Source organism: Ixodes scapularis, unplaced genomic scaffold (genome assembly GCF_016920785.2).
Source record: "Ixodes scapularis isolate PalLabHiFi unplaced genomic scaffold, ASM1692078v2 ptg000044l_1__unscaffolded, whole genome shotgun sequence".
NCBI classification, from domain to species: Eukaryota; Metazoa; Arthropoda; class Arachnida; order Ixodida; family Ixodidae; genus Ixodes; species Ixodes scapularis.
The window spans coordinates 1,856,027-1,871,134 of record NW_024609897.1 but is presented as its reverse complement, the minus strand read 5'-3'; the positions used below and the strand labels follow the sequence as shown (position 1 = coordinate 1,871,134).

Here is a 15,108-nt window from a genome sequence, read left to right as displayed (position 1 = left end):
CGCACCCTCCGGACGGTTGGTGAGATCGGTCTATTGGTCAAAACGAACGGCGAGCTCTCGTTTTCTTTCTTTGTAGGGAGGTGTTTAGAGATATTGCGTTTTCCTGGTTGATAACAATAAACTATTGATATGTCGGGCCTGAAATATTCACTACAGTACACACAGATGAGCACTGTTGAATACTATATAAATAGGATCACGCTTCAAGCAAGAGCTCGAGCCCGTAGAATCGGTCAGCTGCCCAATGGCGAAGACGACGTAGACGAGAGATCTTCGCCAGCTCCAAGTCTACAAGCTACAACAATGTAAATTCCTCGTTCATCGACTCTGAAAGACTACCGAAACCGACAGGTTAACCTCTACGTCACTACCTTCTTCGGAACACTTGCAAGACGAGAATGTAAAAAGGTCAAGTTTCGTATTGGGGGGGGGGGGGGGGGGGGGGGGGGGCGTGCATTGCTGGGCACAAAATAAGCCTCACATGTTTCTACAAAAAACATGAGCGGTATATTAGGCCACCACTGCGTCGAGAAACACCGATTCAGCATTCCGCAAGTACGAAGCCAAAAAAAAAAAAAAAAGCACGACAGAAAGCAACAATTACGTCCGGCCGTCTGCCTGCCGAGCGTCGGTCCTCAGCTTCATAGGCCACGCTCCTTACGTAAACAAATATCCGCTAGACAGGCCGAGCACGCGCCCAAACGGCCAAACGTATCCAAAAGGCCACCACGCCACACGCACCACTCCAGCAACACAAGCGCACAGCGCACTGCGTACAGAGTGAGAAGCATTTGCGCTTGTGCCACCTGCGCCCTGTCCGTAGCGGACACCGTAGTGCGCTGCGAACACGCGAAGAACGCGAGACGTCAAGAAGCCAACGTGATCGAGAGCGCGACAGAGTCACATGGGGAGGACCCCAAACCCCCGAACCACTCCAAACCAAACCAAGCAAAGCCATGAAAAGCCAATTCAAGGACGGCTGCATGTATCAAGATAATAAATGCTGGCAGTATTTTATAAAGGCCGAGAGGACTGACAAACAATGCCGGCCGGTGATTCCTTAAATCGCAGCCTACTCCGGCAAGAATGCACGGTCGATCAACAAAAGCAGAAGCAACTCCATTGAGAAGGAAAACTCGGCCTCCGTGGCTCCTGCTCATAGAATAGAATACGACTGACGGACACCACTGCCAACAGAGATTATGGTGAGATTTCACACCAGAGTTACGTCACGTGAAACCACCCTACCTAATATTACCTTCTTCCCAATACAGAAAAAAATATGGTCGATGCATATGTTCACTATATATGTTTATGCGGCATAAACTTCCGTAGAAGTACGTGTGGGTGGCACAAGAAAAAAGAAATGGGGTGATATATGTAGTAATCAATTATTTGTGTACAAACGTGCGAGGTATATACAGCGAGGTGATGGTCTAATCTGCGACGTTGTCTGTGTAACCTGTCGGAAGGAGCGTTTGTGTTTTACCGCGGACCTTGTAAGCAGGTGAAAGTTCAACACACCCACTTTCGTTAGTCTGCATGTAGTTTATTTCGTAATTAATCCAGGTTAAAGAAATTCGGTAGCAATGTGCGGTGCATAAACATAAACATAGTATATTTCTTTCAAATTGGATAAGCGGTTCAGAAGTTCACTGTTTTGGGGTAGTTTCCCCGCCCCCCGACTCACACGAAGACAGGACCAACGGCTTGCGAGAAACAGAAGAAAAACACGAAGAAAGCAACCTATAACCGTGATGACCTGTGAGTGTGATGAGTGTGAAGACCTGTGTGAGTGTGAGGACCGTGAGGACCTGTGAGTGTGAGGACCGTGATGACCTGTGAGTGTGATGAGCATGATGACCTGCGAGTGTGAGGACCGTGAGGAGCTGTGAGTGTGAGTGCCGTGAAAACCGTGATGACCTGTGAGTGTGATGAGCGTGATGACCTGCGAGTGTGAGGACCATGAGGAGCTGTGAGTGTGAGTGCCGTGAAAACCGTGAGGACCTGTGAGTGTGATGAGCGTGATGACCTGCGAGTGTGAGGACCGTGAGGAGCTGTGAGTGTGAGTGCCGTGAAAACCGTGAGGACCTGTGAGTGTGATGAGCGTGATGACCTGCGAGTGTAAGGACCGTGAGGAGCTGTGAGTGTGAGTGCCATGAAAACCGTGAGGACCTGTGAGTGTGATGAGTGTGATGACCTGCGAGTGTGAGGACCGTGAGGAGCTGTGAGTGTGAGTGACGTGAAAAACGTGATGACCTGTGAGTGTGATGAGCGTGATGACCTGCGAGTGTGAGGACCGAGAGGAGCTGTGAGTGTGAGTGCCGTGAAAACCGTGATGACCTGTGAGTGTGATGAGCGTGATGACCTGCGAGTGTGAGGACCGTGAGGAGCTGTGAGTGTGAGTGCCGTGAAAACCGTGATGACCTGTGAGTGTGATGAGCGTGATGACCGGCGAGTGTGAAGACCGTGAGGAGCTGTGAGTGTGAGTGCCGTGAAAACCGTGAGGAGCTGTGAGTGTGATGAGCGTGATGACCTGCGAGTGTGAGGACCGTGAGGAGCTGTGAGTGTGAGTGCCGTGAAAACTGTGATGACCTGTGAGTGTGATGAGCGTGATGACCTGCGAGTGTGAGGACCGTGAGGAATCTGTGAGTGTGAGTGCCGTGAAAACCGTGATGACCTGTGAGTGTGATGAGCATGATGACCTGCGAGAGTGAGGACCGTGAGGAGCTGTGAGTGTGAGTGCCGTGAAAACCGTGATGACCTGTGAGTGTGATGAGCGTGATGACCTGCGAGTGTGAGGACCGTGAGGAGCTGTGAGTGTGAGTGCCGTGAAAACCGTGATGACCTGTGAGTGTGATGAGCATAATGACCTGCGAGTGTGAGGACCGTGAGGAGCTGTGAGTGTGAGTGCCGTGAAAACCGTGATGACCTGTGAGTGTGATGAGCGTGATGACCAGTGAGTGTAAGGACCGTGAGGACCTGTGAGTGTGATGAGCATGATGACCTGCGAGTGTGAGGAATGTGAGGAGCTGTGAGTGTGAGTGCCGTGAAAACCGTGAGAACCTGTGAGTGTGATGAGCGTGATGACCAGTGAGTGTAAGGACCGTGAGGACCTGTGAGTGTGATGAGCATGATGACCTGCGAGTGTGAGGACCGTGAGGAGCCGTGAGTGTGAGTGCCGTGAGAACCGTGATGACCAGTGAGTGTGATGAGCGTGATGACCTGCGAATGTGAGGACCGTGAGGAGCTGTGAGTGTGATGAGCATGAGGACCTGCGAGTGTGAGGACCGTGAGGAGCTGGGAGTGTGATGAGCATGATGACCTGCGAGTGTGAGGACCGTGAGGAGCTGTGAGTGTGAGTACCGTGAAAACCGTGATGACCTGTGAGTGTGATGAGCGTGATGACCAGTGAGTGTAAGGACCGTGAGGACCTGTGAGTGTGATGAGCATGATGACCTGCGAGTGTGAGGACCGTGAGGAGCTGTGAGTGTGAGAGCCGTGAAAACCGTGATGACATGTGAGTGCGATGAGCGTGATGACCGGTGAGTGCAAGGACCGTGAGGACCTGTGTGTGTGATGAGCATGATGACCTGCGAGTGTGAGAACCGTGAGGAGCTGTGAGTGTGAGTGCCGTGAAAACCGTGATGACCTGTGAGTGTGATGAGCGTGATGACCAGTGAGTGTAAGGACCGTGAGGACCTGTGAGTGTGATGACCTGTGAGTCTAATGATTCGTGATGACCTGTGAGCGTGATGACCGTGATGACAGGTGAGCGTCACGACCATGATGATGATGGCGAGTGAGTTTTGGTATTGTGTTGAATCTTGAGGGTGAGTCCGGGTGATGACCCTATTTGAATTAATCGTGATCGTGAGTGGGCGTGAGTTCTGATTGAGGAAAGAATGGTGATCGTGAGTTTGAGTGAGGACAGCTTAAGATGCCGACCTATTCTCACATATCCTTGATTGCCGGGAGATATGATATTCGGGTTCTGTGCTCAGCACTGCCGCAGAATAAACCAAAGAACAAATCAAGAATAGAAACAATGCACAATTGCTCACACGACGCAGTATACCCCGTGCCAAATGGGCATTGTGTACCACACACCACTTTCCTGTGGCAAGAGCAGTCTTGGGCAGTAACTAGTTACTAGTAACGCGTTACCGGTAACTAGTTACTTTTTTCGGTAACGTTTACCTGTAACGCGTTACTCTTTAATACTGGTAACTTGTAACTGTAGCACTGTTACTTTTTATCTTGAAACTGTAACTGTTTAGGCCATTACAGTTACTTTTTTTTACTATATAAATTAGAGCTCATTGTCGCGGACATGGAGAAATTGCCATCTTGAAGTATTTTTCTCCAAACTCCTCGCTGAGAAAAAAAAAAAAAAAAAAAGAAGCGTGGCCACGCACTGAAACAAACGAAAAATTGCCTGGTTTAGCCCACGACCTAGAATGTACGACGGGCGAGTCAGCACGAAACCGGGAGATAAAGGAAGCGGCGCCAGCGGTGGTAGGGGCGGCAAACAATGTCTGTATCACCGACTTTGGCTCACTCTTCTCTCGTGGGGACCATCTGCGGGTGTCGGTGGTCGTGCGATGTCTCCGAGTATTCCGTCTGGGCTGTGTCTGGGATATGTCCTTGCTGTTGTTTTTACACCCAGCCGTTCGCCGTTTCCTCATTCCTATTAGTTTTCAAGGAAACCGTCCCCATATTGTGCAGAAAGCCGGCGCTTGTTTAACTTATTAATTCTCTTTGGAGCCGTTCTAGCGTACACGACTTCCACAGTTGGCGTTTCCGTACACTCGTAAAGCACCAGAAGCTAATTGTCTCCTTTCCCCTTTTATATTTTCGAAGCTGTTTGGACCTGTTATGTTCAGGCCTGCCCATAAGGGGATTATGTGACCATCTTTGTCCTCATTTATTTCGGAGTGAAAACTAAACCGAAACGTTCATTGACGCGGGCCGACGACAATTTAAAAAAAAAAAAAAAACGGTTGATTTTAAGTTATAACAATTATTGCGAATAAATTATGCACATCAAAATGCTAAAACGGCGAATGACGCAAAAAAGAAACACCCTTCGGGTTTAATTTTTTCTAACTTCTCAGTTTACTTTTCTTCTCACTATAGCGTAACAAATAAAATAATACTGTTTTGGTTTGCGATTCCTTGTGTCCAATTTTTGTACTGTAACGAGAAAGTAGCGGCGTTACTATTCTTGCAGTAACTGTAACTGTAACACGTTACTTTTTGAAACCGGTAACTGTAACTGTAACAGAGTTACTTTGTCCCCCTAGGTAACTGTAACTGTAACACTGTTACTTTTTACTGGTAACGTACCCATGACTGGGCAAGAGCTACATAGGGCAAACTGGGCGGTGCGGTCCACAACTGAAGTAATCTGATGACATTGAAAGGCAGTGATTATTTTGACGTCCATGACGCCTCTTTCTAAAGCCGCTAAAATGTTTAAACAAGTTTTGACGTCTCGTCAAAATATCGTTGGCATTATTTTGACATCTCAAACTTAGAACTTTGGAGTTTCGGAGCTTTTTTCGCTGTCCGAACTGGAAAGTGGTCGGACGTGGCGGTCAAACAAATACTACCTTGCTTGCAGGCGGAGTCGCAGTTCGACACGGATATTTCGGAAACAAATGTCGTACAGTCGTCTGCAGTATTTATGACCGTCTCAACGTTCAACATTAGCTATCAGGCCGCACGTAACGTTTGCTTGGTTGCGCTAAACATTACAAAAGGCGACGCCGTTGTTTTTCATGATTTATTTCACATGTTTTATATAGATTTAATTCACGTGTTTTATATAGGCAAAGGAGCTGAACCTCGTTTCATAAAATTTGCAGCTGATAGGACGACATTTGCTGTCGGAAATTGTTTGTATATCGCACAACCCCGACGTAGACGGCAATATGACAATTTTAAGCTCGGTGCGTCAGAACCTCCGTTGTTCGTTCGCTCCAGTCAAGGAACATCAAGGAGACAATGTTTGCATTCACAACATTTGCACTCACAACATTTTATTTAACGCCCCAATAATTTCGTAGCTAACCCACTCGTTTTATTTTGATGGTGGACGTCGAAACATTCACTATCCCTAAAAATTTTAATGTAAATTACCAATAAGAGCATCGGAGCGAGGCACAGGCCACAAACGTCACGGGAGCGTCAGTACCCTTGTGCGAAATGCAAGGCCCGAAGGAGCCGACTGTCACCATGATGGCCAAGAGTCGTCTGCTGCGAAACCAACCAACTTCGGATGGACGTGCACTGCCGCAACATTGCAGTCCGCTAGAGCAGCGAGCTCTTCGGGAACAGTTCATGACACAACCATACGCTCAATATACCCGCGAATCTGTGGCAAATGTTAATGTCAGGACGATGTCTTGAGCGGAAGCAATCGATTACATAACTGCGATCGTTCAAACACCGTTCAAAAGCCACGTTGCTATCGAAAAATGGTTAATCCGAATTAAATATCGTTTAAAAGTAACATGTCTTCGTCTTTCTTCCGTGTCGTGTAGTGTGGTGATCAGAAGCGTGTGTGCTGAACGTGCGAAGGGGGATCGGTGGCCGAGTGGGGATTCTTTTTTCGAACGCCGAGGCGCGCGGTCAAGGAATCATGAGCTCCAGCAGAGCGCGTTCTACGGCTTATCCTAGCCGAGTTCCAACAGGTATTTCGGAATTTTTGACTCCCCAGGGCTACCGTAACATCCTGCCTACGCTGCCAACAGGTCGTTATTCTTTTAATTCAGTCTTTCTACATGGTGACCCATCAGCGAGACCGTATCGCATCGACGACTTTCGCGACGTTCTGAAGGACGTCGTTGACATGAATGACGTGGCCGGCTTCGGTGCCTTCCAGTACAACAACGTTTGGATGCTCACCCTGCACAACGCGGCAGCGAAGGAGAAGCTGCTACATGCGGCAGTGCTCAACGTCAAGGGCAAGACCTGCCTGGTCATCGATCCGAATGTGAGTGAGAAATCATTCAAAGTTCATTGGGTTCCCGTCTACGTTCCCGACGAAGCTGTGCAAGACATTCGAGTCGCTCGGTAAAGTGAAATTCATAGTGCGCGAGAAGTGGAGGCAACCAGGCTTTGAGAATGTGGAGACGTTCTCAAAGCCTTCCCAGTCACGTTGGTGCTCAAGGAAGGCATCACAGTGGACGCTATCCCGCATCAAATCAACATCCTCGGAATGCCAGCGTTGGTGTCCATTCCAAAGCGCCCACCTCAGTGCTTACGGTGCAAGAAGGTAGGACACATGCGAAAGCAGTGTCGCACTCCGTGGAGCAGGACATGCCGCACTTACGGACATGAGGAGGACAACTGCATCCAGACGTACGCGGCAAAAATGAGGCCTCCAACTGAACTGCAGGACGTCGATAAGCTGATGAACCAAGATTAAATGGAGGAGACCATTTCCGCGACACCGACAGGGAAGGCGTGTGAATTGTCGACTGACGTCGTCGGAGCATCCGATTCAGCACCACCAGCAAGCAGCGTCGCAGAAGTAAAGATGACAGAGACGCCGTCGCCAAAGACAGGAGAGAACTCGCAAGCAGGACACGTCACACCAGAATCCGTTGAGATGAAGGACGAGGAAAACAGAAAGGACAGCGGGGCAGATGGCCACCCGAATCAAGAAGTCACCGGAGTGGAAGCGCCAATTAAAAAGAAGGGAAAGCGATCAACGAAAAGAAAAAAAAAAACTGCAGCGCGTGCGACTGCGGCTGACCAACGATTTACTCTTGTGACCTGCAAGCGTTGGAAGAAAGGCACCGAACCTCAAGGCCAACCGTAGTTGACAGAGCGGGGTGCTTCAGCACTTGAAGAAACAGCCTTCGAAGATTGACGTCGTTCTGCCAAACGTGTAAGCCATCCCAACTCCAACGCTTTATTGTATGTCTACAAACTCAAACCCTTTGAATATTGGAACGTTTAACGCTGTTAGTACTGTTGCAAGGAAACGTAAGGAATGGCTACTCAGTCTGATAGAAAAATGCATAGATATTGCTTTCATTCAGGAAACAAGAATCTCCACGCATGAGCACTTCGTGCAGTACTTTGGACACGTGTTTTGATGTTTTCACACATTGACTCTTGGCAATGCGTCTGGAGGAAGGGCGGTACTTGCCAAAAAGAAAAAGTGTTTTTCTGTTTTTGATTGTGAGCTTGGCGCGGACGGTCGCGAAAGTAGGGTTGACTGCCTCGTTAAAAATGAACTAGTTCGTCTAGTGTCGGTTTATGCACCGAATGATGCTGCTGAACGCTGTCTTTTGTTCAAGTCTTTGATAAGAATCTTGGACACGCCTGAAAAAGTCATTATAGGCGGAGACTTTAACTGCGTGTTATCTAACCATGACCGCTCTAACCACGCTACAATAAGTGACTCGAGTGCAACTAAGCTGAAAAGCGTGTTAGAGCAGTTTGACATGGTCGACGTCTCAAGTCCGCTGAAAGATTTTTCTCCTCGCTTCACGCATTGGCAGGGAGCATCTCACGCCCGCCTAGACAGACTTTACCTGTCAAGCGAGATGCTGATTCAGGTGGAGGAGTACAGGGCTGACGCGGTCTCGTTCTCTGATCGTGCGCTGGTTTCCTTTTCTCTCAAGTCTGGAGCAAAAACTCGCAGCAAGGCACGTGATGGAAGCTGGAAAATGAACATGAGCATTTTACAAGACGAAGAATTTGCTTCGATGGTGAAAGAAGAGATTGAGGTACTTGGCAATGAAACTTCGCTAGATGCTTGCGAACTGACTTTTCGTAGAAGCGACAGATCGAGCGCTCGCGAGAGAAAAGGGCGTTGGTCCAGTCCCTCAAGACACTAATTTTCGAAGAAGAACAAGGCCTGGAGTTTTTCAGGGTGACATAAAAGAATGTAAAGCACAACTTCTCAAGTTACTGGAAGAAAAGCTAATTGGTGCTGCAGTCCGGAGCCGCACTCGTGTGTTAAACAAAGAAGAGGTGCCGACAAAAATTTTCGTAATGCTGGAAAGAACAAGATGGGAAAAAATACCATTCTGAAAGTAAGAAACGGTGATGATATGGCGGAAGGACATACAGAAGTTGAAGAAATGTTTGTAGCCGTCTACACTGAGTTATTTCGAAGAGAAGATATCGATAATAACATCACCGATAGTTTTCTCAACGATCTGCCGCAAGTGTCAGAGGAGCATAAGGACCGCATGGATCAACCGATCAGTACAGCAGAAGTCAACTGGGCAATCAAGAATCTGCCAGCACACAAGGCCCCGGGCCCGGACGGAATAGGCTCCGAGTTTTAAGATGTTTATAATCCTCCTGTGCCCCATTCTGCTGACAGTGTTTCAAGACATACAAGAAAGACAGCTACTTCCCCCGTCGATGAAAGAGGGCTTCACTGTTTTGATTCCAAAAGTGCAAACCTGCGGAAAAAACCCCGAAGTAACAAACTTCCGTCCTATAAGTTTGTTAAGCACAGACTACAAGATAATGGCGAAAATATTGGCACGGCGTCTTGACATTGGACTGTAAAACGTCATCGGAGAGCACCAAAACCTATGGCTTGAAAGGACGGTCCATTTATCGCAACCTTCACGTCATGCGTTTTGTCTGTGAAGCTACAGCCGAAGGTAATCAACCATTAGCGGTGCTGCAGACGGATCTCAAGTCAAGCGTTTGATCGAGTGTCCTACGAGTTCGTCATGAAGGTTTTGGAACGACGTGGGGTAGGCGAAGTGATGAGAGATTAGATAGCGCTGTGCTACAAAAGCATCACCACGCGGCTTTTAATAAATGGGAAGAAAGGAAAGCCAGTTTCGGTTCAGCGTTCTGTCCGGCAAGGCTGCCCCATGTCACATATCTTGTTCGCTCTACAGCTGGAGCCACTGTGCCTCAAGGTGCAGCGCAACAAGTCGATCTCCGGTCTCAACCTTGTTGCGGCGCAGTCACAGTGAACGCCATTCACAGACATTGGGCCACGTTCATTTGGCAATCGCGAATGGAAAAGATGCGAAGGAGCAACCTGTTTTGGAGTCTGGGAGGCGGTGGCTTCGGGTTCGTGAATGTGATTCTGAAACTTTATGTGCAGCGCTTTCCATTCTTTAGAGATCAAAGAGATCCAATTTTTACGACCGCATTTCACTGCTTAGGATATGGAAACCTGCAACAATGGATGGCGAGCACCACGAGTCGGGCGACCACGTCAAGGCATCTCAGATATTACAAGGAAGCTGCTGACTCAATCAGGTTCTTCTTTGTTCACTTCTCTTGGGAGTATCTTTTGACGGTGAAACGGAAGAAACTTTACTGGGACACTGTCTCAGCAGTTTTGCCAGTGCCATTGTACCGACAGTGCGCCAACGCTCCCAACTCATCCGATGTCTTTAAGCAGCTGAGAAAGCTGCCTGTGCCTACAAGCAGCGAAGATTTTTTTGTTCGTTTTCATGTTGAAGTGCTCCCTGTGAAGGTATGGCTTGATATGAAAGGATTCTTTGTTCCGTGGTCGCTAAACTGTGCTTTGTGCGGGGCGACTGAGACCTTACATCACGTGTTTGTGGAGTGCAGGAACGCTTACCTTTTTTGGGCGGAACTGAAGTGCCTTTTTACTGTAGCGTCGTCTGAAATTATCTGGAACGTGTTAAAATGGTTGTGTCTTGAGAGCGAGGAGCACTCTCCAACTGTGCTGCGTGTTTTAGTGGTGCTCGGACTGCACGCGATTTGGCGATCCCGAACTGCGTATCTCGAGTGCGACATCCTTGCCAAGCGAACATGGTGGTATTTTGCGGCCAAGTTGAGGTGGACTCTCAGTGTTGCGCAAAAAGATTTCCAGAGGACAAGGAGCAGTGGGACTTAATCGAAAGACGTCTCCAGAAATGGTGTATGTGAAGTGTTAGCGTAGAATGATATAACGTTCAGGCTGCTCATAGTCTAACGCAAAAACAGCCGGCGTGTCGGCTGTCTGGTTGTGTTCGAAATAAGCTTTAAAACACTCAATGAACTTGCTGTTAAAAAAAGTCGGTGGCCGAGAGGTCTAGCGCGCACCAGCTCGGAGCACGAGGAGCGAAAGCTCGCGCTGCAGAACCCAGGGATCCTGGGTTCAATCCCCACCCCTGCCAGTTTTGATCTGGATGAGCATCGTACCGGCGTGCGTTCGTGTATCACTACTGCGTGGTACACGTTAAAGTCGTACTGCACTGGCTAAATTGCTTATCTACAGTAACAATATCGCCATGTTCTGCCAAACTAAACTCCTGCTGTATAAATAACTAACGACTAATCTGTTTTGTTTTTCTAAACGTGCGAACCGCTTAAGTGAGACAAAGAAAGAACGGCGCCAACGGCCACGGCGCAAAGAAAATAGGGATCGGATACGGATATGGGCGTCACTTTTCTGGTTTAAAGGTAATTGAGCCTCATACATTCTTAAATACGCATTCTTTCCTTCTTAAATATTCTTCATGGAGATGAAGTCGCGCGAATTCAAATGCCGTTAAATCAAAAGGAAGTCTAGAACTACTTTTGGTCGCGGACGGTGCTGTTGCTGTGGTGGTAACGAGGCTTCCGTGGTCTCGACTATGAAGTGTTACCACGTGCCCTGCTCCGACGCTTGTATTCGGCTGCGGGTGCCACAGCCTCCACAGTTCACCGAGTTATTGTGAAACAGAGTATAGTCAGCGTCTCAAAAATATATTTGTAGAGACAAAGGTAAGGTACATAGTTTTCATAAATTCCTTGCAATCACATGTATTGCGCTCCATTCCTTGTAGTTATTTGGTTCTCGACGACCTCTTTGCTGCTTTTTCTTGTGATCTTGGACTCAGGGAGCATGGCCGGGGTAGTATTTGATATTAAACAGTTCGTTTCAATTAGGAGGACCATACTTTACATACCCTTTCCAATGTTTGCAAATCAACAGCCGTGCGTGGAATCTCCATGCACAGCCCGGAGCGCGCGTGTTTGTCGCTTCAGAAATCGATCTGAAGGTGGTGCTCCCGTATTTTATCTTGTTTCGATCTATTCGCAAAACTCTTGATCAGGACTGTTACAGCAGGGATGGTCACACACAAGAATAAACACCCGACCAGTATACGCACGATAAAACAAAACACGAAGAACTTGAAAAAGAACATCCTGCAAGTGTCAGCATGCATGTCAGTGGACGTTTGACAAAAGACAGAACAGGGCGTTATCTTTGGCCAGGGCACCCTGACTGAAGCCCTGCAGTTGGCACATCCTCTCGATCTGTTTCTGCATGTTTGTCGCTATTCGTGTCAACATATATTTGTCTGCATATTTTCGCTCGTGTGTTTGACAGCCCGAATGCATTTGTGTCGGTGCAAGGATTCGTTTCCTGTCTCTCTGCTAACGTTCGGGTTTTCTCTGGAACGTCAGACGTCGGTATGAATGAACGGCATAAGAAGGAACGGGAGACAAAGAAAAAGCACACATACTGGAGCCTATATGGCTTTGTTTTATTTCTTCGCTGAACCACGGGCACAACAGAAGGGAAGGCTCCTCAGAAGACCGCCGACCGCAACCAGCGCACGCATTGCAGCGCGATCTCAATGCTATCCGGGGTCAGGTCATTCTCGTAGATGCATTCCTGCGAATGTTAACATAATCTGTACGTAGGGCGTGCGACACAGTACAAACGCAACATCGACGCTTTTTTAAAATTTTACTACAACGAGGTACTGACGAGAGCGAAATTTCACACCTTATTCCTGATTGACATCGGGCAATTTTACTCGCAATTTCGCAGATGCGAACTCGCTCATGCGGCTGAAAAGGCGTTGTGGAAGCTGCGTTGTGGAAGCTGCGGTGCCCGCCGTCGCAGCTGCGAAATTTTATCAAAATCGCACAATGTGAATCATGTTTTACTTCGGAGCTCTCGAGAATTCTCTACCATACTAGCAGTTCGAATAACAGCGATTTAATTGCACGAGAAGAGCAGCAAAAACCGACTTTTACTTGTTCGGGCTAACGCTGTCGCGCAGTAACCTTTCTTCCAAAGCAAAACAGCAAAACTGGGGCCAAAAGAAGGCCACAGCCGTGAGACTTTCGAGTAGCGCAGCTTGGGCAGAGACATGTGCAGCTTTGATGATGTGGATATTTTAAGAATAAAAAAAAAGCCGTTTACAACTTCCTGTAACGCCGAATTGGAGCGCAGCTCTTGAGGAGGAGGAGTGGAGGGTATATTCCTCCTCCTCTCTCGTGATCATGCCTGCTAGTCCTCCTCCCCTCCTGCTCCCCCTCCCTCTCCTTTACCACCTCCTCGTCCTTCAAGCTCCTCCCCTCCCCTCGCCTCCGCCTCCTCGTCTCTCCTCCCCCCTCCTCCACCTTCGTACTGCTTTCCTCCTCGCCGCTGAAGTCATGTGACCCCCTCCCCCCGAGGTCACGTAACCCCCCCGAACCATACTAGACAATGAGGGGAGGAGGAGGAGGGGGAGGAGGAGGGCAGAGGTCCGGGTGGTCACGTGACCTCGAGGGGACGGGATCACATGACCTTGGGCGGGCCGTCACGTGACTTCGGCGGGGGGAGGGGAGTCACCCCCCGGAGTCACGTGACCTGGGCGGGGGAGGAGGGGGAGGAGGAGGAGTGGAGGGGGAGGAGGAGGAGGGGGAGGGGCGACGCCGACGCCGACGCCAACGCCGACGCCGCACAGGCTGGAAACGGGTCATGTGACCCCCTCCCCCCGAGGTCACGTGACCCGCCCGGACCATACTACACAATGAGGGGAGGAGGAGAAGGAGGGGAGGAAGAGGAGGAGGAGGGGGAGGAGGATGAGAGGGAGGGGCGCGGTTACGCCGACGCCGACGGCGACGCCGACGCCGCTCAGGCTGGAAACGGGCCCCTAAGAGCTGCGCTCTAAAAGTGAAAGCCGCTTACAACTCCCTGTAACGCCGAATTGGAGCGCAGCTCTTGAGGAGGAGGAGGGAAGGGCGCTGGGGGGGGTTAGACTAACCAGGGGGGGGGGGTCACGTGACCTTGGGGGGTCACGTGACCCCCAATGCCGATGATGTCATCACTGACGTCACTGATGACGTCATTAGTGACGTCACTGATGACTTCACCAGTGATGATGACGATGACGATGCGAATGTCGGTGACGTCATCAGTGACGTCGCTGACGACGTCATCAGTGATGATGACGATGACGATGCGGATGCCGGTGACGACATTAGTGACGTCACTGATGACGTCATCAGTGATGATGACGATGACGATGCGGATGTCGGTAACGTCACCGGCAGCCACATCGTCATCGTCATCATCACTGATGACGTCACCGGCATCCACATCGTCATCGTCATCATCACTGATGACGTCACCGGCATCCACATCGTCATCGTCATCATCACTGATGACGTCACCGGCATCCGCATCGTCATCGTCATCATCACTGATGACGTCATCATCACTGATGACGTCACCGGCATCCACATCGTCATCATCACTGATGACGTCACCGGCATCCACATCGTCATCGTCACTGATGGCGTCATCATCATTGATGTCATCATCACTGATGACGTCACCGGCATCCACATCGTCATCGTCATCATCACTTATGACGTTACCGGCATCCACATCGTCATCGTCATCACTGATGATGACGTCATCAGTGATGATGACGATGACGATGTGGATGCCGGTGACGTCATCAGCGTCGATGACGTCATCGGAGGGTCACGCGACATCGGCGGGGGTCACGTGACCTCGGGGGGTCACGTGACCTCGAGGAGGGGGTCACGTGACCTTAGGGGAGTCACGTGACCTCGAGGAGGGGGTCACGTGACTCCCCTGAGTAGGGGGTCCCGTGCCTCCCCACGAAGTCACGTGACCCCGGTGGGGGGCTCGCGCGGTGCATTATGGGATATTTCCCATGATGCACCGCGCGGTTACGCCGACGCCGACGGCGACGGCGACGGCGACGGCGACGCCGACGCCGCTCAAGCCGGAAACGGGCCCCTAAGAGCTGCGCTCTAAAAAGAAGGAGGGAGAAGAAGATCACAGAAGCTAGGGTTCCTACATGTCTGTCTGTCTCAGGGTGAAGACATCCATTGTTGCCCTGAACGTGCCAACGCGTGACGCTC

At 49.7% G+C, this 15,108-nt stretch overlaps 1 pseudogene; it reads left to right on the top strand.

Moving 5' to 3' along the window:
• Positions 1 to 7,103: 7,103 nt before the first annotated feature.
• LOC115312722 lies at positions 7,104 to 7,882 on the top strand (annotated as a pseudogene).
• The last annotated feature ends 7,226 nt before the right edge of the window (positions 7,883 to 15,108 follow it).